The sequence below is a fragment of the Bactrocera neohumeralis genome, chromosome 6 (assembly GCF_024586455.1).
Source record: "Bactrocera neohumeralis isolate Rockhampton chromosome 6, APGP_CSIRO_Bneo_wtdbg2-racon-allhic-juicebox.fasta_v2, whole genome shotgun sequence".
NCBI classification, from domain to species: domain Eukaryota; kingdom Metazoa; phylum Arthropoda; class Insecta; order Diptera; family Tephritidae; genus Bactrocera; species Bactrocera neohumeralis.
The window spans coordinates 24,344,276-24,365,470 of NC_065923.1; the positions used below are offsets into that span (position 1 = coordinate 24,344,276).

At 33.1% G+C, this 21,195-nt stretch overlaps 1 protein-coding gene and 1 long non-coding RNA gene across 2 annotated transcripts in view; one reads left to right on the forward strand and one right to left on the reverse strand.

The window, feature by feature from the left end:
* Nucleotides 1–21,195, reverse strand: part of LOC126762238 (CD82 antigen) — a 122,986-nt gene that overhangs the window by 70,254 nt on the left and 31,537 nt on the right. Inside the window, exon 2 of the mRNA XM_050478840.1 lies at nucleotides 17,080–17,163. The gene's annotated coding sequence lies outside the window, so the exon portion shown is untranslated. The remainder of the gene's footprint in view (nucleotides 1–17,079; nucleotides 17,164–21,195) is intronic.
* LOC126762242 (uncharacterized) lies at nucleotides 15,103–16,603 on the forward strand. Its single transcript, XR_007667433.1, has 3 exons — nucleotides 15,103–15,285; nucleotides 15,360–15,666; nucleotides 16,415–16,603. It is a non-coding gene; the product is annotated as an uncharacterized LOC126762242 (long non-coding RNA).

Sequence of the window (21,195 nt, forward strand, 5' to 3'; positions counted from 1 at the left end):
TTTTTGTTCCGTATTCTTTGGAAATTCATCATGGAAATCGTTTAACTTTATTACGAAAATTCACGTTCTCTAAAGAATGTGTTTTGCGGGCTTCGCTCAACATATGATCAATATAATCGGCCTACTGAGCATACTATTCGCAACACCATCACCCATCTTGAGACCCAGCATTCATTATTGGATAATATTCAATCGAAGAGACCAAGTTCAGCGCGCAGTGAAGAAAATATAGCAACCGTAGTGAAGAGTCGATTCGGACCCGCTCGGAGCAACTCGGACTGAGGTATGTTACGACTTGGCGCATTTTACGTCGAGATCTGAAATTGAAAGCGTACAAAATATATATATCCCAAGCGATATCGGTTCGCTCTATGGGCTCTTGAAAAGTTTCAAAAAGATCCGATGTTTTCGAGTCCAATCTTGTTCAGCGATGAGGCCCATTTCTAGTTCAATGGATATGTAAATAAGCAAAACTGCGGCATTTGGGACGAAGAGCAACCAGAAGAGATTCAAGAGCTGCCATTTCATCCAGAACAAACAACGGTTTGGTGTGGTTTGTGGGCTGGTGGAGTCATTGATCTATATTTCTTCAAAAATAATGCCGGTGAAAACGTAACCGTCAATGGCGACCGTTATCGCGCCATGATAACCGACTATTTGATGTCTGAAATTGAAGCTCTCGTCCAGGCGACATTTGGTTTCAACAAGACGGCGATACTTCCCACACAACGCATCAATCAATGGATTTATTGAGAGAACGCAAATAATTTCACGTTTTAAGCAGGTCGATTGGCCACCAAGATCATGTGATATTGCACCGTTAGACATTTTCCTATGGGGATATGTAAAGTCTAAAGTCTATGCGGACAATCCCGCTTTGATTCGGGCTTTGGAGCAAAACATCATGCATGTCATTCGCCACTTACCAGTCGAAATGCTCGAACGAGACATCGAAAATTGGACACAACGGATGGATCATATGATACGTAACCGCGGCCAACGATTGAAAAGATAATTTTCAAATTTTTAAGCACATTTTTCTCGAAACGTACCATTCGGAGTCGATGAGGAATATTTCTCCAAACGGCTCGACTTACCGGCTTGAAATTTCCACTCGACCTTCTTGAATACATTTGTCAGGTAATGGTCAAAGGAAGGATTTTTAATAATTTTACAAAAAATTAAATTTTTAACTGTAAATATAAATTTATACATAATGAAAAAATGCATTAAATTCTGTAAATAAATTTTTCGCATATTTTTTTAACTTGTAAGGCGGACCTTAATATATTTCATGTACGTTGAATATTCGAAAAAAAATTATGGGCCTATTTTTAATGAAAGTATGAGAATATTTAATACGCTAACTGTTATTGGTAGGACTAGAGTTAACATTCATTGCTCAAGTATTGAAAGATCCCATTTAGTCTTAACAATTGGGATCGTTTGTGGAAAGAAGAATAAAAGTGCAAAAGTGCAAACCAAATTGGTTCGTAATACCAATAAAGAAGAAAAAACACCGATTTTAATAAAAACTATAGTCATAACGTTCAAAATTTAGTTAAAATTTGTTATTATAACATGAATTCAGAAAAAAATAAAAGTGAAAAAATATTAAAAAGCAAGAAACCAAAAAAACAAACAGAAAGTTGGCCACTCTTTCCAAACGATTTGTAATTACAAATTATCTAATATATCAGCAAAGTTCAATTGTATCTGATTACGACAAAAGCAGCAACAAAACCAGTGTATAACATAATTTTATAGCCGGTTGAAGCGCAGTTGATGCGCATGCGTAACAGCACAAAACAAGTGGCAGCTAAACAAACAGGCGAACGATTGCCGCAATCAAGCGATTAACAGCGTTGAGAAAGAAATATGATAATTACAAAAAAGTCAAGAAATACAAAAATATTGCTAAAACAAAAGCACACATTTGCTGGCGAGTTTACTTGAGTGGCGGAGCGCCGCTGTCGGGTGACGTTGAGTAGGCATTTGAAGTGCTAAATTTTTGTGAAAAGTGAAAGTGCAGTCGAGCTGAACCGCGCGCACTGTGTTATGCATGCGCTTACATACTTACATATGTATATGTAAGTATATACAATTATATACTTAAGTATGTGTGTAAGTGGTGGCAAGACAAGTGCAGTTGTAGCAACTCAGCGCATACGTTCGAGATGCAGGCCATTATTGGCGCTGCTTCGTTTTCTAGTCACCCACTTTGTATACATATGTATGAGTGTGTGTGTGTGTGTGTCTCCACTTGAGCCCAGTCAACAATGCTGAGATAAAGTGGCGTGCTTTGCTGATTTACAATGATTTAGAAAATCGAAATTCGACAAGGCATTTTCACACAGATTCTCAGCGGCGCAAGAAAAAATATCGAACAATGAAATGATTGTAGAAAAAAATGGAAAAAAGAAAAAAATTCGAAAAAAAAATCATAGAAAAAATTTCAAAAAAATATTAAGATTCAAGCTTCATTGCATGGCGTCACTAGTCTTGCAGCAACAACAACACCAACAAACTGCAGCTGCACTGAAATGTGGCTCAACTGCATAAATGAACACCAACGAGCGCGTATGAGTGTATGTGTATTAGTACAAGTGCCTAAATGTGGCATGAAAATGTCTACATTTGCGCATGCGTGTCATGTGAGCTTAGTGAATGTGGCTTATTTGCACATATTTGTAAGTAATAAGTCCACACTGGCGCTCGTTGTGGCCGCTGGCGTGCATGATTGCCTTCGGGTTGGCCAATAGAGGAATAATTGCGTTTAATGTGTACATTAATGAATTTCAAGGAATACCTAAACACATACATACATACATACACACATATGTGTATTTAAGCATTGCCTGTGCAAACAATTTTGCATTTATGCACTCCGCTCCGATTTGCGGCATTAAATTTGTGGAATTAATAATAATTTCATTTCTAGCCAATGTGCAACTGGCCACATGACATGCGGGTGGCATGCAATGGAAACGATATTAGACAGTTGAGGTAATGCCTAAGAAATACAACTAGAAATATAAATATGCAGGAGAATTTGGCTGCTGGTGGAGGCAGAGAAGAAGGCTAAAAAAATATTAATGCAACAAAATGTATTATATTAAATTTATAATTTAATTAAAAATATATATATTTAAAAAAATTCTAAAAATTAAGAAAATTTAAATATAAAAATAAAATTAAAAAATAATTTTTATTTTTTTTTTTTTTTTTCAATATCTTTTTTAAGCGAAAAACACCAATTGAAGAGCTAAAAAGAAAAAAAAAATAGAATAAAAATGCCATTATAAAAGAAAACACATTATTTTTTTAATAAAAAACATTAGAAAAATTATTTAAATATTTTTGTTTCTTAATAATTTAATTTAGACAAACTTTAAAATATTAAATATTGTATATATTTTTTTTTCTTTTATAATTCTATCTCTTTTTATATATTTTATTATTAGTATTTTTTCAAATTCACTAAATTTTTTTTTATTACATCTTCTTTTTAAGCGAAAAACAGCAAATATTGTACGCCAAAAAAAATAAAAAATATAAAAAATAAAAAAAAAATAACTTTTAAAATTTAAAATAATTGTTTTTCTTGAATAATATTTCAATATTTTATTAAAAATCTATAATTTTACTGTTAGTATTTTTTTCAAATTCAAAAAAAAATTTAATAAATTTATTGTAAATTAAAAAAAAAAATTATTGTAAATTAAAAATAAATTTATTAAAATTTTTTATTATACTTATTTTTAAGTAAAAAAACACCAAATACTGTTGAACAAAAAAAACTTAAAAAAATAAAAACAAAACTAAAAAATACTTTTTTTTGATAATAACGTCTTTTATGAAAAATATATACTATATGCATACATATATACTTTATTATTAGTATTTCTTTCAAATTCATTAAAAAATTTTCATAATTTTTTTTTATTACATCATATTTTAAGCGAAAAACAACACATTTGTAGAGCAAAAAAAAAATTTAAAAAATAATTTTAAAAATTAAAAAAAATTCTTTTAATAATGGTACATTTTTTAAATATACATACATATGTATGTAGATATTTTATTATTAGTTTTTTTTTTAATTATTTCAAATTTTAAGTAAGCATTTTTATTAAAATTGTATTTATTTCAATGTTTTTATATTTTATTTATTTATCTATTTGTTTTTTATTTTATTTAATTTTTTTTTATAAAATCTTTATTACAAAATTCTCATATTAACATTTGTATTATATACAATTCCTAAGCACAATAATTTTTTATAAACAAATCAATATTAATAATAAGCCGCCCAGATGTAGTATTTTCAAAAATATTAATTTGGTTCAACCTAACCTAAAATTTTCTACCACATCTGCATTTACTAAGATTATCTACTACGCAGAGTACAGAGAGTTACAGTTATATGCCATATGATCAAATTTGATTCGGACTTGTCATAATAAACAGCGGCACATATGATCAAATTTGATGCGGACTGATAATAAATAATAAACTGTGGGCGCACATATAGATTGGCACAACCTATATGCAGCAGTGGGTTCGGCAGCTGTTTGTCTACGAAGCGAAAGATTGGCCTGTCGATTTTTACTATGCAGAAAAATTTAACAACAAGTTTGCTTGAAATTTTGTATTTTTTCAATGGAGTCAGGTCTGAAATCTTGAAAATGTTGCGGAAGGTTTTGGGGTATGAAGCGGGTCAATGCTGGACTCGTAGCAAAAGACTTGAAACTTTTACAAAAACGACATCGAGTAGAGATTGCAGGAGAATTGCTTGAGAAAGCTGAGAAAACAACATTCATACAAGTGACGAGACGCGGGTTTACGAATATGACATCGAAACTGTCCAACAATCTAGCGAATGACGCTCTAAAATTGAGGCGAAACCGGAAAACCCAAAATTCGCAGAAAGCACTGGATGCCATCCTTATTTTGGACTGTACGAGTCAAGTTTGAGGAGATGTACAATACTATAAGTTGAAATTATTGAAAAATTTAATAAATTAATATAAAGGGCTAAACTAAGGCAAATAAGTATTGGGTATTGGTATAGCAAAGCAACACTACGATATCTCTGAATCGAAGGAATCTATTCAAACCATTGCTGAAGGGATTCACGCCAACAGAAACACTTTTGTCGAAAGAGTCCAATTATAATCTCCCGACTACTTAAACATCAAAGTAGTGAAACCTCTTTTAATAGAAGAGCTTATTTTTCACTATTCCCGAAAAAATCTCAATAGCACATACGCAACATATCATCATAACACACATTGGACCTTATCTCAGTGGCTTAAGACCTAAAAAATCTATTATCGACCAGTTTTTCACCAAGCACTAAACCATACACCACACACTACCTCTTCATCGATTTTAAAGCTGCTTTTAAGAGCACGAAAACTAGCTGTCTCTATACTGCGATGTTTGAACTTGGCATCCCCGAAGAACTAATACTTCTGTGTAAATTGACGTTGAGCAACAGCAAAATATCCATCGGGATCGGTAAAGATCTCTCCGAACCTTTCAATACCATGCGAGGTTTCAGACAACAGGCGAATCCTGATAGTGTGACTTCTTCAATCTATTGCTGGAAAACTAATACGAACTGCAGAGCTAAACAGATCGAGTTGTTGTGAACAAGGACAAGACGAATAATCTCCTGTCATGAAAGAAACAGTCACCACAATCGCGACTTGGCTCACACGTAATTTTTGATTGTCATAAATTTGAAGTCGTAGACACTTTCGTCCATCTTGGAACCAGTATTAACACCAACAACAATATCAGTCTTGAAATCTAATGTGCCATAACTTTTGCTACTTTGGACTGAGTAGGAAATTGAAAAGTAAATTTCCCTCTCGACGAACAAAGACCAAACTCTATAAGTTCCTCATTATTCCGTTCTGTTCGAGAGAAATGTTTTGCGGAATATTTATGGAGCTTTGCCTATTGACAACAGTGAGTACCGCAGTCGATGGAACGATGAGCTGTACGAGATGTACGGCGACATTGATATGGTTCAGCGAATCAAGAGACAGCGGCTCCGCTGGCTAGAACATATTGTCTGGAAGGATGAGAATACTCCAGCTTTTAAAGTATTCGATTCTGTACCTGCCAGTGGAAGCAAAGGAAGAAAAGAACCATCATTCCGTTGGAGAGGTCAAGTGGAGAAGGATCTGGATGTACTTGGTACCTTGAAGAAACGACTGGCGAGCTGTTATTAATTCGGTTATAGCCGCGTAAACGGTGTCTACGCCAGTGCTCGACGGGTTACCAAGACTTGAGGTTAACTCAGAACGAGCATAATAGTTGGAGCTGAAGGCCAGAGGTTATTTATTTCGAATTTAGATAATAAGTTGTGATTTCTATCTACAAATTCTAAAGTTGGATCTCAGAAAACATGTCAATTTGCAGACTCGATTTGATATGAGAATCTACAATTTTATTTTTTTTTCCTGTCGATATACGGTTTACAGAGAATATTTTAACCCTCTTCAATTATTTTATGCTCAACGCCATATTCCCTCTTGTAATGCTAGCTTCTGTTGTTGGCTTAGCAATGCTCCGGATAATGACACGAAATATACTATCTGCATGAACAAAGTTTAGGCAGAAATTTCGTTAATCAAGCGCGTCGTAGCGTCAACCGCCACTCCATGGCTGCCACTACACATTTTTATTTATGCACATAATAAAATGCGGTACTTATACCATATGCCTTTGTAGACTTGCAACAAATTCTCAGGGCAATAAATTCTATCACCGACAAATATACATACGCAATTAGGTCCATAGATACAAACTTCAATATTCAAAGAGTGTAAAACTCACATTCAATTAATAACAACAAATGTTGTATGCAGTGGCTTCCAGCACAGATGCACACTACATACATATATAAAAACATTGATAACCACACACACATTTATGACAGCTGTGTGTAAGCAATTTGCATTTTCATCTGGGATGATTAACCATATTTCGCATTCGATTGCATCTGGAAGTGGCAAACGCCTCGCAAAGTGCAGTCACACCGACCACGCCAACCGCAGCGACGGCGGCAGCGGCTGTGACAGCAGCAACGTTGACACAAATACACACAATTATCGCTCGCCCTGCGCCGAACTCCAGCTCCGGCGCCGCCGGCAACTCTCAACTACGCCTCTAAGCTCAATTGCTTTTATCGTGTTCATTGCGTTCATCCGTTCATGTATCTCATTTGAAAACCGTATAACCGTTAGATTGCATATCATTTGAGTGTCTTTCAAATTAAAAGCAACAATAACAATAAAACTAATGGAAAATCATATATTGTGTACACGTTTTTTCTTTTTGGTTTTTTACGAATGACAGGAAATAGTGGTGTGGTTGATGAGTCTGATTTGAAAATGGTTATGTTTTTGGAGACACATGTAACTTACTTGAAAATCTTTCATACAATTGTGGGAATAATTCCTGGAAGGAGAGGAACTTCTTACAATACTTACAATTTACCATCCATTGAGAAGGTCTAAAAAATACAACGAGAGAGAAAAAGAAAGCAAACAAAGAGAGAGCAACGAGAGAGCAAAACCTAAAGAAAACAGTTCTCCAGTTATTTGTTAGAAAAATGCTGCACATCAAGAGAAAAACAGAAAAACGTTAGCCCACCGTGTCCTGTCGGGCGGCTAATCCGACCAGCTTGTCACGCTATTTTTTTATGTTCATATACATATATTTTATAGGGTCTTTGATGGTTATTTATGGATAAAGCAAGTTTTGTGGAAAGCTAAAGCGAAAAGGGATAAAGAAAACATTTCAGAATTTACAAATCTGCTAACGCAATTCCTAAACTTATTCATTAGAGATTGGAAATCCAATTAGATGTGCTGTTTTCAATAGCCTTTAATGACAGATCACGAGTGAGTCGTGTAAACCTGAACAACGTTTAAAAATCGTGTAATTTTAGTCATCAAATTCACGTTCTGTAAAGAATGCGTTTTGCGCGCTTCGCCCAACTTATGGTCAACATAATCGGCCTACTGAGCGTACTTTTTTGCAACACCATCACCCATTTCGAGACCCGGCATTCATTTTTGTATAATATTTGACCGAATGGACCACGTACAGCACGCAGTGAAAAAAAATGTAGTAGCCATGAGTCGATTCGGTGCCGTCAGCAACTTAGACTGACGGATGGAATGACTTGGCGCATTTTGCGTCGATATATTAAATTGAAAGCGTACAAAATATAGCTTATGCAAAAACTGAAACCGTTCGACCTTCCCAAGCGACATCGCTTCTCTATGACCGCTTAAAATATTCCAAAATTGTTCGACGTTTTCGTGCCAAATTTTGTTCAGCGATGAGGCCCATTTCCGGCTCAATGGGTAAGTAAACAAGCAAAATTGACGCATTTGGGACGAAAAGCAACCTGAAAGGATTCAAGAGCTGTCATTTCATCCAGAAACAACGATTTGGTGTGGTTTGTGGGCCGGTAAGAACGTAACCGTCAATTAGGACCATTAATACATTCGGTGAGCAGATAATTTTAAGTTTTGGGACGGTCTTTTGACCAAAAGTGTTAATCTTAAATTAAGTGTAAAAGACGCACAGTGATTGGATCCGTACCGTAGCAAAGAGACTTATTTAGCCCAAAAATATGAATTTAAACTGCGGCATAAGAAGCTTACTTGTTTAAATCCTTAGTTTTTCAATAGAATCTGTTGAGAAATATTCGCATAAATAGTAAGCTTTCGAAGTTTTGGTAAAAACCCTTCGAATTAAGATAAAGGAGAACTTTTGCAAAAGTGTACGAGAAAGAGATACTAAGAAAAATTCTAAAAGCTTTAATATCTGATCAAAATAGACCCGGACTGCCAATAAAACGTTTCACATATTTTAATACAAATCTTTGTTATCGCGTTCAAAATACATTTTATTGTTTTATTGTTTTGAAAACAGAAAAATTCACAGAGAAATCTGACGAATACGATGGCTGACCGATGACTCTCGTTTCGTGTTTTGACCAAAATTTCTGGCACAGCTTTGCTAGAAGGTGACTGCGCATTATCATACCGAAAAATCCATATCTGTAATTCACGACGGCGGTGGCATTGCCTTTATTTTTACCGACTTTGACGTATTTCTTTGTCTATTTTCAAGACTGTTTCTTAAATTTTTGCGATGTTATCGTTGTTAAAGCAATACTGATGGAAAACTCGCCTTCTGCCGCTCAAATTTGTTCGTTTGAAATATAACTCCCCAAAACACTTCTCCGTGTTTTCATTGGAAATATAAAAGTTCAACGAAACTCGTTGTTACATTTTTTTCCATGGCAAAAATCGCCAGACGAACTATTCATGTCGTAAATAAACAGCTCTCAAACACACGTTAATTGACATTCGAAGATCAAACTTCGCAAGATCATTAAAAAAGGTTGTAAAAATTGTATTTTATTGATCGCTTAGCCACATGTCCTTCACACCGCATTATAAGGTTCTGTTGCAATAATACAATGAATTTTCTGCGCTAGAAATACATAGATGTGCTTTAATTCCCAAACAGAACACTGTGCCATCTCAACTTAAGTACTTTTCAAAACTTGGTCTCAATGCATGGAAACACAATGCTTTTCAACCTTTATAGCCGAATAAATGTTGTCCGCAATTTGATGTTGTTAACAAAAGACATTTATAATGGTCAAAGTTCAACAAACAATTCTTTATATGAATATGACTTAGAAGTATAAATCTGTGGTAAACGCAATGCTTTTTTGCTCAACACTTTTGCACTAAATATTTCATACAAATGCAAAGTATGTATGGAGGCTTATACTATAGCATATGGTGAACACATACATACTTATATAATGAGCGACAAAAATATTCCGATTCTTATTTAGAAGGATTATACAAGTAAGTTTCAAAGTCAATATCGTAGAAAATTCGATATGAACTAAAGAACAGCAATTTTTCGAACTTGTTTCTAATTCGAATTGTTTTTCGATTTTTCGTACACAGTATAATCAAGGGAATTCTTTATGAACTAATATTATTATAAAGAATTTATTTAGAATTAAAATTTCGAAGTCATTCTCGTAGGAAATTCGAGTTGACCTTGAGATATTTCAGCAAAATACTTTTCGGACTAATTTCGAAATCGAAAATATTTTTTTTTCGCTATGTCTTCGAGATGAACTTGAGAATATTATTTTCCGCAAAATATTTTTCGGACTCATTTCGAAATCGAAAATATTTTTTCTTCGATTTTTTTCGCTGTGCTTTGGATTATTTATAACAAACTCGCTATACCTTTTTTATTATTAAATAATCTAATGCTTACAGTGTTTTCGAAAGATTACAAGATTAGGTCATCTTTGTTCGAAGTTTCAAAAATTGAAACCTGAAAAAGAAAACAAGCTGACGTAGAGAGTACGGTATTAGGGACAGAACTCGTGATGAACTAAAGACAATTTATTTTTTGAATATAATAAACGAATAAATTAAGTTCGAATTTCGAAATGAGTTCGAATTTCGAATTCGAATTTTTTTAATATTTTTTTTTTTTTTTTGGCTATGTAATCTTTATTATTAAATAATCTCAGGTATACAGTACTTTCGAAAATTCACAATTTATTAAATCACCTAGAATTCAAAAATGAATTTAAGAATGAATCTCGAACGATTTGCAAAGTACCATTTTGAAGTATTCGAAGTGTAGTTCATAGCTAAATATTATGCGAATTCGAATAAGCCCATATTATCATTTTAAATAGATTATGAAAAAATATTTCAGAAATTAAATAAAATGTGTCAAATTCTTAGATCACACAATAGAAATTTTTTCGAAATTCATATTAATCCTATTATTTATTTATAAATCCCCATATAACAAACATCTAAAACAAATATTTAAATTCCATAAATATTATATTTGTTAAAATAAAAAAAACACCAGCTGTGAATACGAAAACTTTAGTCACACACTGTACGCTCTTCTCATAAGCACATATTCTTTTCGGTAAGCATAAAAACTGTTCGCATTAACAATACTCATGCATTTTATAGTTTGTGTGGTACAACTTTTTTCTTTGTTTTTGTTTTTCAAACTTAGTTTATGGCTTGAAGTTAGCCAACAACACGACAACAAGAAGTCGCAGCATGCATTTGTGCATTTCTAAAAAGCAGCAAAAATCTACACATATATTGTATTTTAAACATTCATACAATTGTCTGTTCCTTAAGTGGTGCAAAGTCGAGAAAATGTGGTTTCAGTTTTTATTTGTTCCTTTGCGACTTTTGTTTTTCTGCGCGCTTTTGTCGTCATGTTATGGTTTTTGTCATTTTATATGTGGGTCAGTGTCGAATGGAGTTAAAAAAGCGAAAATGCAGAAACATAAGAACGAACATGCTAAAGCTTGTAAAAAATTTAGAATAGCAATTTCACTAAATAAAATAAGCGCTTTTCTGATAGCTTTTCTTTTTTGTTGATATATGGCTTTTAAGAGAGTCACCGAGTGACTTATGCATTACATATGTACATATGTATGTATGTATGGCTGTATACCTAGATTTTTTTGTTGTACCGAAGTCGACGAATATTGAACTGACCTTATTAAATGTAAAGAAATATAATTTAAGTCTCACACGTTTGAAAACACAATAACAAATGGGTAGATAATTCAGCAATGGGTCACCAGTGCGTATGAGAAACATTCAAATAAGGCGCAAAATTTTCGGCTATGCATTTCAAATAAAAGTCCGCTTGAATCAGCTGCTTTTGCAAAGAGATCACGAAAGTTTAGTTTCTTCGAAAAACCTGAAATGCCAATAAAGTTTGAAAATACTATAAGTCGAATTCAAGTCTCTTCATTAAGTTGGTCATTACTCCTGTAAAAAAAATCTTCTTTGAAAACTTCACAGCAGTTCGAGGATTTACTTCCTCAATCCAGCTAATTTACTCGTATGTTCTGTTATGTTTATTTTTGAAAATTGCTTCATCAAATTAGTTTAAAATACGCACGTTTACAACCAATTATAATTTTGGCATATTTAGAGCAATATCATAGTCAGAATTTTAATTTGTTTTTAGGTTTTCGATAACCAGAAAATGGCACATTTGACATTTATTGGGATTAAAATGATTTAATTAAACCACAAGCGGGCCGGAGAAGATATATAATGACATAGATTTTAATGTCATAAGCACATAATTTTGTTATTGTTGGTCAAATGTTAATTGCCAAATCATTTCACTCAATTGGTTGTGGCTAAAATTGTGCGCCGAAACTAAAATGTTGAATTATAACGCTCCAGTAGACGTTCATATCTATGTGAGAGTTGCATAATAACAAAATTTTGTCATATCAAATATTTTTCGATATGTGTAGACCCAAACATATGGTTCAATCAACAAATTCTTAAATAACTACATATACTTAGAATGGGTGATTCAAGTAGAGGTACTTTTTCGTCGTGTCAAGTTGTCATGATTATACCCTGAACAGGGTATATTAAGTCACGAAGTTTGTTTCGGAGACCCTTAAAGTTATTTATAAATGATCAGTATGTTGAGCTTCGGCATGTCCGCTGTCTGTCTGTCTGTATATATACGAACTAGTCCCTCAGTTTTTAAGATATCGTTTTGAAATTTTGCAAACGTCATTTTCTCTTCAAGAAGCTGCTCATTTGTCGGAACGGCCGATATCGGACCACTACAACATATAGCTGCCATACAAACTGAACGATCGGAATCAAGTTCTTGTATGGACAACTCACATATACTCACAAAATTTGGTATATATTATTTTCTAAAGCAACAATGTAATCTCCGAAGAAATTGATCAGATCGGTTGACTATAGCATATAGCTTCCATACAAACTGAACACATAGTTGCTAACAGAAATGCACCTGTGAAGGGTATTTAGCTTCGGTGCAACCGAAGTTAACGTTTTTTCTTGTTTTTATTCAGTATTGTTTGGCATTTCAACGAGGAAGGACTTACGCTTGAATAACGTTTACAAATCGTTCAGCTTTATTATGAAAATTCACGTGCTGGAAATAATGTGTTTCATGTGCTTCGCATAATCGGTCTTCTGAGCGTACTATTCGCAACATCATTACCTATCTTGAGACCCATCATTGCTTATTGGATAATATTCGATCGATTAGACCATGTCCAGCAAGCAGTAAAAAATTTATAGCAGCCGAAGCTAAGAATATAAACGAAGACCGTGGAGAGTCGATTCGACGCCGTTCGCAGCAACTCGAACTGACGTATGAAACGACTGGGCGCATTTTACGTTCAGATCATAAATTATTATATAATAAAAGAAATTCAGCTTGTCCTAGAACTGAAACGCTTAGCTCTATGGGCTCTCGAAAAGTTCTAAGAAGATCTGACGTTTGCGAGCCAAATTTTGTTTAGCGATGAGGCGTATTTCTGGCGCAATGGGTATATAACCGAGAAATATGCCGCATTTTGGACAAGGAGCAACCTGAAGATATTCAAGACCTGCCATTTCATTCAGAAAAAATAAGGTTTGGTGTGGTTTGTAGGCCAGTAGAATCATCGGTCATGTCTTAAAAATGATACCGGTGAAAACGTAACCGTCAATGGTGACCGTTATCGCGCCTTTTTGATGCTTTGACATTGAAGCTCGTGATCGCGGCGACCTTTGGTTTCAATAAGACGGCGCCACTTTCCACACATCGCGTCAGAACATTTGAGTGGGTCGGTCGATTGGCCACCAATCCTGTGGGGATTTGTACAGTCTAAAGCCTATGCGGACAATACCGCTCCAATTCAGACCTTGGGGAAAAACATTACGCGTGTCATTCGCCAGTTACCAGTCAAAATGCTCGAACGACTCATCGAAAATTGGACTCAACGTGTGGATAATCTGAGACGTACCCGCGGCTAATATTTGAAAGAGATAATCTTCAAAAAATAAACATAAAAAATGTTCTTTCGACTGATAACAAACACTCCCCATTAAATTTGAAGTTTCTGTGGTTTTTCTTTCAAAAAGTAGGGATCGTCGAAATGGATCACCATTTTTTAGCAGGTAATGATTAAAGGAAGGAGGAAGACTAGCTACAGCATCAAGGGGATACAAAACTTTTTAAAATAAATCACCGATTATAATGTACATTATATGCTGTTAACGAATATTATTTTTATTTGATTATTAAATAAAATACTTCTTAAAAAATTTGACAAAAAACGTGTGTTTTCTAACACATGAATATAACCCTTTGATAAACTATGACGTTTTGTAATGAAAAGTGGGAGAGAGAGCAAGCGACCAGCATAATCAATGCAGGAGAGTGTGTGGATGCAATAAAGTATTACAACATTGTATATCGGCTTGTTTATGACAGTTGTTTCTTCTATTCGTCACTAGCTAAAATTATTTGGCAAAAGAATTGAGCTACTGAAAAAAGGTCTAAAAAACGGATAACCTTTTAATAGCTTAGTGAAGCATCAACTTATTCTTGATTTAACAGTTGATTTATTATATTTTAAGATATATTTTCATATAACTATTTGGGTAACAATCGAACACACAAGTAATTTACGACTACAAATTTATCTCCGAGTAAAACAACTCTACCGGTAAATGAGATTTTGCGTTTAATTGTCAATTAACCTGTGCTTTCAATTAAGTTGCGATTGTCAGTTTATTGAACCATATATTAAAACTGCTGAAATTAACATCAATGCATAATTAAGGATATATATGTATGTAGTATGGTTAGAAAACAAGTTAGCAAGAATGGATTAAACAAAAGTAAATTAATAACCGAAAACGTTGCACACAAATTGCAATGAATATTGGTAAAACATTCCTACAAAATTTGTATTTATGTCTGTCCATTCAAGCTATTCAAGCGTAATAAGTAGACCGAATATTAGAAAATTGTCATGTGACAAAATCTAATTGCGTTTTGTAAAATTAATTGATAGTTTATTCTATTGAATTGTGTCATTGTCGGTTCGCTTCAGTGGTCGACTGAAATCGTGTTGCATGCAATAAGCGAGCAATATATGTGCCAATACTGTTATTTGCAACTTTTCAGGCCCAGTTATTTGGTATGTTCATTTAAATGAACTGAAGTTGGAAATATAATATCAGTGCAAAAAATATATATGAAGATAGATGAAGGTATGCGCGACTTCGCTGTAATCATTGCTATTGTATTCCAGTTACTTTGAACTGAACTAGTGCGAGTCAAAGTTGGATTGTCAATTACTTAACACAAAATTACTCAATTTTGTATGTAAGTAAAGCAAAACTTAAATTGATTTGTTGAACGATCCATATAAACGTAAATATATAAATATTTTTTTGTAGATTGGCACCCCTTTCATGTAAGCTATTTGTTTAAGACGCGCTTTTTACCATAGAAAAAAGTTTAACAAAAAGTATGTTCGGAAATTTTATGTTTCCAATGGAACCACAGCTAAAGAATGTTGAAATGTCTGCAGAAGTGTTTTGGGGAAATCATCAATCGTGTCGTCCATCCACCTCTGCTTATGCCTATAACATCGAAAATTTTAAAGAAAACGTGGTTGAAAATTGTCGAGTTGGCTTTAGAGTGATGGCAGGGATCTCAAAATTTCTTATGGACCGACTCAGAATATCATCGTAAATGTTTTGGGTGTGTAATGTGTCAATTCCATACTCATATCAAGAGACTTAAAACTTTTGCAAAAACGACTGCAAGTTTGCGAAAGAAATGCTTGAAAAAGCAGCTGAGAACTTTACATTAATCAAACATAACTTTAATGGTGACAAGACGTGGGTTTCTTCTCTTTTTTGTTCTTTTTAGGTTTCCCTTTGATAGGCGTTGTTGTTTGACAATTAACATCTCGTGAACGATTAACTTAATGGAAAAATTTGTAGACAATTTTTGTAGAACAGAAAATTTCCTACAAGGTTTTGAGCTTGGCAATTTAAAGTGATTTATTTACAATGAGCTGTATTATTAAAAAAATGGCTTAAGGCCAGGTTCCTCCAAACAATTTTGAAAAAATCGAAATTTTTTTTTCATAAATTGCTACTGTATTATACTCGTAGAAATAGTATAGAATTAGTCCCGAAGGTCAGCAAGACCGAGAACCACGTTTTCTCGCATCGATGACACTCTCATTTCAAAACTATTGTACTAATCGATATGAATCAAACGGCATTTTACTCTTTAGATGTCTGGCTATGGCCTCAAAAAGAACCAGAAATATTCATTATTATTTAAAAAAGTTATAAACAATTAAAAGTGAAAAAAGGGTTAAAAAAATTCAAAAGTCCGCCATTTTGTTTTTTTTTTTTTCATTGAAAATGTTTCATTCTGCTTGAGGCCATAGCTAATTCGATACAGAACATGAAACCGTTTTGTTTTTTGCTTTCAGATAATTCTTTTCCAAGAAATGATGTCATCCATCTACGAATCGGATGAGTTTCAGCAGCCATTTTCAGGACCGCCATTTTGAAAAAAAAAAAAAAAAAAAATTTTCAAGTAATTTAATATAATATATGTACTTTCATATGAAAAAAAATTGATTACTCAACATGTTTTGCAATAAATATAAAATGTATTGAAAAAAAAATTACGTTTTTTAGAGGAACCTGGCCTTAAAATAGTCAAAGTTCAATCGGCAACATCTTTTAAATGGTTAGGTTTACGAAAAAATCGTAAAAACCATTTTGTAGAGCAATAAACTTTTTACTAAATCTATGAAACGAAATATGTTTTCTAGTAGTTGGAAGCGATATATGCATTTTGCTATCTGATAATAAGAAAAAAATAGAAAATCATTAGGCGGAGGGCATTCCATTACAATAAAGAGCTCATACTGGAGAACAAGCAATTTTTCAGAGCACGAAGCAAAAAAAAAACATTGTCTTTATTTACCCACCCCAAATAGTAAACATATCTCAAGAAGGTTTAGATTTTACAAACAATCGTTAGGGGCACAAATCGTCAAGAGTTACTTATAATAATTCAACAATTTTTTACTAAATTCGGATTATTAATTAATATAAGTTCTCGATTAAAATCAATTTTTGTACTTACAATTTTCACTTCAAAATATTAATTGAACTATTATATGTTCTGTAGCAGCAGCTCTGGCCGATTAAAGAAGTATATGCTGATTTTCTGCAAATAAAAAAATATATATATTTTTTTATATTATACTTATATTACAATATAGGTCGAAAATAGGTTATGTAAATATACGTAAGTCTAAAACCAGACTCAACTAATTAGATAATGTTGCTGCCGTAACTAATCAAATATTTACGTATAGCAATGCAGAACAGATATGAATTGGAAAAGCTTTAAACCACCCCTTGAGAACTTCTCATCTTTGTAATAATTAATAACAATAATAAAATATCGATAGATGGCGCCAGATACGAATTTTACCTAAAACCATATTTATGGCATGATTTGGCTCATATTCGAGGTATATACAAGTACGATATTGTCCAATGAAATATGTAATCTGTTAAAGAAAACTGTTTCGATTAGTATTAAAAATTCTGATTTAATAATTTTTAATGCTTGTTCTTCACAATCTAACCATCGATAGTGCCGGGAATGCCTCGACCGGCGCTATGAAATTTCAACTGGTAGCGTCGAATCTAAATTTTACAAAAATAAAGATTAAACTACATACCCAATTTGCTAGCAGAATTACTTCAAGGGGTTACATAGATTTACGGGTTTCAAAAAATCAATTTTTTTATTGTATTATTCAATTTTACAATACCTCTAGAATGTAGTACTAAATTTTCAATAGTAGTTTCAATAGTTTCTAAGTGCGCCGCCTTTAAACGCGCTTTTCTCGGAATTGTGATTTTGAAGACGGTTGGCAAAATTTCTCGAGTACTATTCAACCAATCTTCATGAAATTTTACACAGCTCTATGAGATACAATTCTTAAAGATTTCTGCGATGGATTAAAAAAAAGTCGCGAAATTTTTACTGATATTTTAATTTTTTTCTAAAATTGTCTGCCAAAACTCCAATTTTCATTTTTTTCCATCGTCCAAGTTCTTAATTAAGGTTTTAACAAAACCACGTATTTTTTCACTTTAGATGATCCTGTAAGGTGTTATCCTGCCAATGCGGACGCATCTTTTTTCCGAGGGGTCACCGGAAATGGCATAGCAATGGCCGATTTTAAAATATTTTTTTCCAAAAATTTCAGAATTTCTTTGTTAATAGTGTTTGTTTGTAACAATAAAAAATTCTAATAAAATATTTCATTTTTTATATGAGAAAAAATTGTTGAAAAAGGCTATTTTTTACCCGAGGAAACCCATGTAACCCCTCAAGGAGTTCTCATTTTCTCAGATGTTTCGAATTCTAGCAAATTTTGGAAATTATTCAAACATCGGAAAAAAATAATGTTATCTGAAACAAATAGTTTATCTATATGAAGAAGCGGATCTCAACCACACTTTTTACGATATGACCAATTTGAACTACGACTCATACTTATGTACATAGAAATACAAGTCCGGTGAACTAAAGCAAAGCCCGGTAAAGTCTTTTTGTTCATGTAAAATTTTTTCAGCAAATATTAATATTAAATTTGTTCATTATAGGAAGGGTTATAATCGTGATAAAATCTGCTTCTGTCTTCTTTATACCTTAAGCAATTTTATATTGAGTCTATATGCATAAAAACTCTTCCAATAAATATTTCCATATGAGTGTATATATATAAACATATATAAGCAAAAATATACATATGTATATATCCACCCATGGCCACCAGCTGCATTTGTTAGCTATTTAAAGGTCGTTCCTCTTCTCTTGGTTGGCAACGCTTTTTGATACACATTTAATGAAATTCAATGTCAACATAGCAGACTCATTATATAATAAGTATGAGCTGAATAAAAACTAAATAACGTAACACAAACTAAAACGAGGAGGGTTAATCAACAAAAGAAAGATGACTTGAAAGTTATGCAAAGAAAAATTAAAAATGCAAAATAAAAATAAAACAAAGTTGGAGAAGCAAAGATAGTTAAATAAACAAAAGCCACTAGGCCATGCCATATGTGGAGAATGTAGCGAAAATATTTAAATGGGTGTCTGGGGAGCTCTTGCCTTGCTGAGATGCGCAGTTTTGCTAAGTATAGCGTGATATATATATGTATATAAACGCACATTATTATGTATATATATGAAATTTTAATGTGCTTAATGTATGTTTAACTGTTCTTAAATGAAGAGTGCGAAGTGCGAATTAAATGTAAACATTAGGGTGGTCTTTTATTTTTGTGAATTAATAATTTTCATTGGCACAGGGTGGTGCCGTGAAATAAGTTAGCAGATTAACATGCGTGATTATGATTTATGGACTCGATCAGGTGGTGATGGTGATAATCATAACAGTGATAATGATTTTGTTGATGATGATTAAAAAATGATAACGATGAAAATTTGATTTGAATAATGATGATGATGATGATGATGATGATGATTTTGATAATGATGATTATGATGATGATGATGATGATGATGATGATGATGATGATGATGATGATGATGATGATGATGATGATGATGATGATGATGATGATGATGATGATGATGATGATGATGATGATGATGATGATGATGATGATGATGATGATGATGATGATGATGATGATGATGATGATGATGATGATGATGATGATGATTATGATGATGATGATGATGATGATGATGATGATAAATGAGTCATAATGATTTTTATGTAATAATGATAACGGTCATACTGATGATGAATCATTTGAATTATTTTAGGAAAATCAGAAACTAATATTTTTACATCATTATATTTTTTTTATTTTTAACGGTTTTATATTAACGCGACCACCATAATAAATTTGCACACTTTAATTTGAACTTATTTAGTCATACATTTCTTATAGCACTTAGACTTACGGCCGGCTACATAAGAGCAGTTAAAGTGCCTACGCTAGTAAGTACATGCTTATGTAATTAAATATTAATGTATGTATGTATGTATGTAAAAAGCGCTGACCACTTGGTTCTGTCTGCCACTTTGCTTGCAGTTTGTCTTTTCAATTAGCAGAATGGGTGTTACGCTAATAACCTGCAACACCTACTTAGCACCGCTATTTTACAAATATCTGTTTGTATGTGTGTGTAATTATGCTATAAAAGTAGCCAGCTGACAAATTAAGAGTTCCGCAGCAGCTCAGAAACACATTTGAAAAGCAGGCCGAAGTAATGCTTACAACACAAACAAATTACAAAAGCAAAGAGTTAAGTAAATGGTGGGCTAAGTGGACTTCAAAAGGCCTTAGAATAGGTATTAGCGCCACCCGAGCACAAACAGACTTATTACTAATATGAAAGAAGGTAAAATAGTATATATGTATGTATGTACGTGCGCTAAGGCAAAATAATGGAGCCAAACGGAAGTCTAAATGTACGCACAAAGCTGGTTGTGGTTAGATTTCGATGTACATACATACATATGTAAGTAAGTAGAGTGTGAACCCACTCAATTAAAGTTACAAATTAAGTACTTTTATGTACTTGTATTGTTATATTTAATGTATAAGGCAATGGGTCTTTTTTTACAGCTATAGATCTTTTATTTTGATTTTAATGCAAACAAGAAAAAAACGTTAATTTCGACTATTTTGAAGCTATAATACTCTTCACTGGTGGATTTTTTATATTTTTTAAAGCATTTAGAGGTATAAATGGATCTTTATCTTGCTTATGATCATCCAATTTGTATGACAGCTATATGTTATATTGGTCCGATCTGAACAATACGTTCGAAAATTATAACACTGTCTTATATAACAATCTATGCCAAGTTTCAAGAGGCTGTCTTGTCAAATAAAAAAGTTTTCCATACCTGGACTTGATTTTGGTCGGTCGGTTTATATGGCAGCTATTAGTTATAGTTGTCCGAACTCAACAATTTGTTTGGAGATTATAGCGTTGCCGCGGATAAGAAAATATACCAAATTTCGTGAGGATATCTTGTCAAATAAAAAAGTTTTCATACAAGGACTTATGGCAATCCGTAAATACTATGAGCTCCACTGATCCGATTTCAGCTTAGTGATCATGCTTTAAGTCAAACAAACAATGATAAAAAATCAAAAATGTGCAAAAAGCGTGCATGTTGAACCAAAGTTA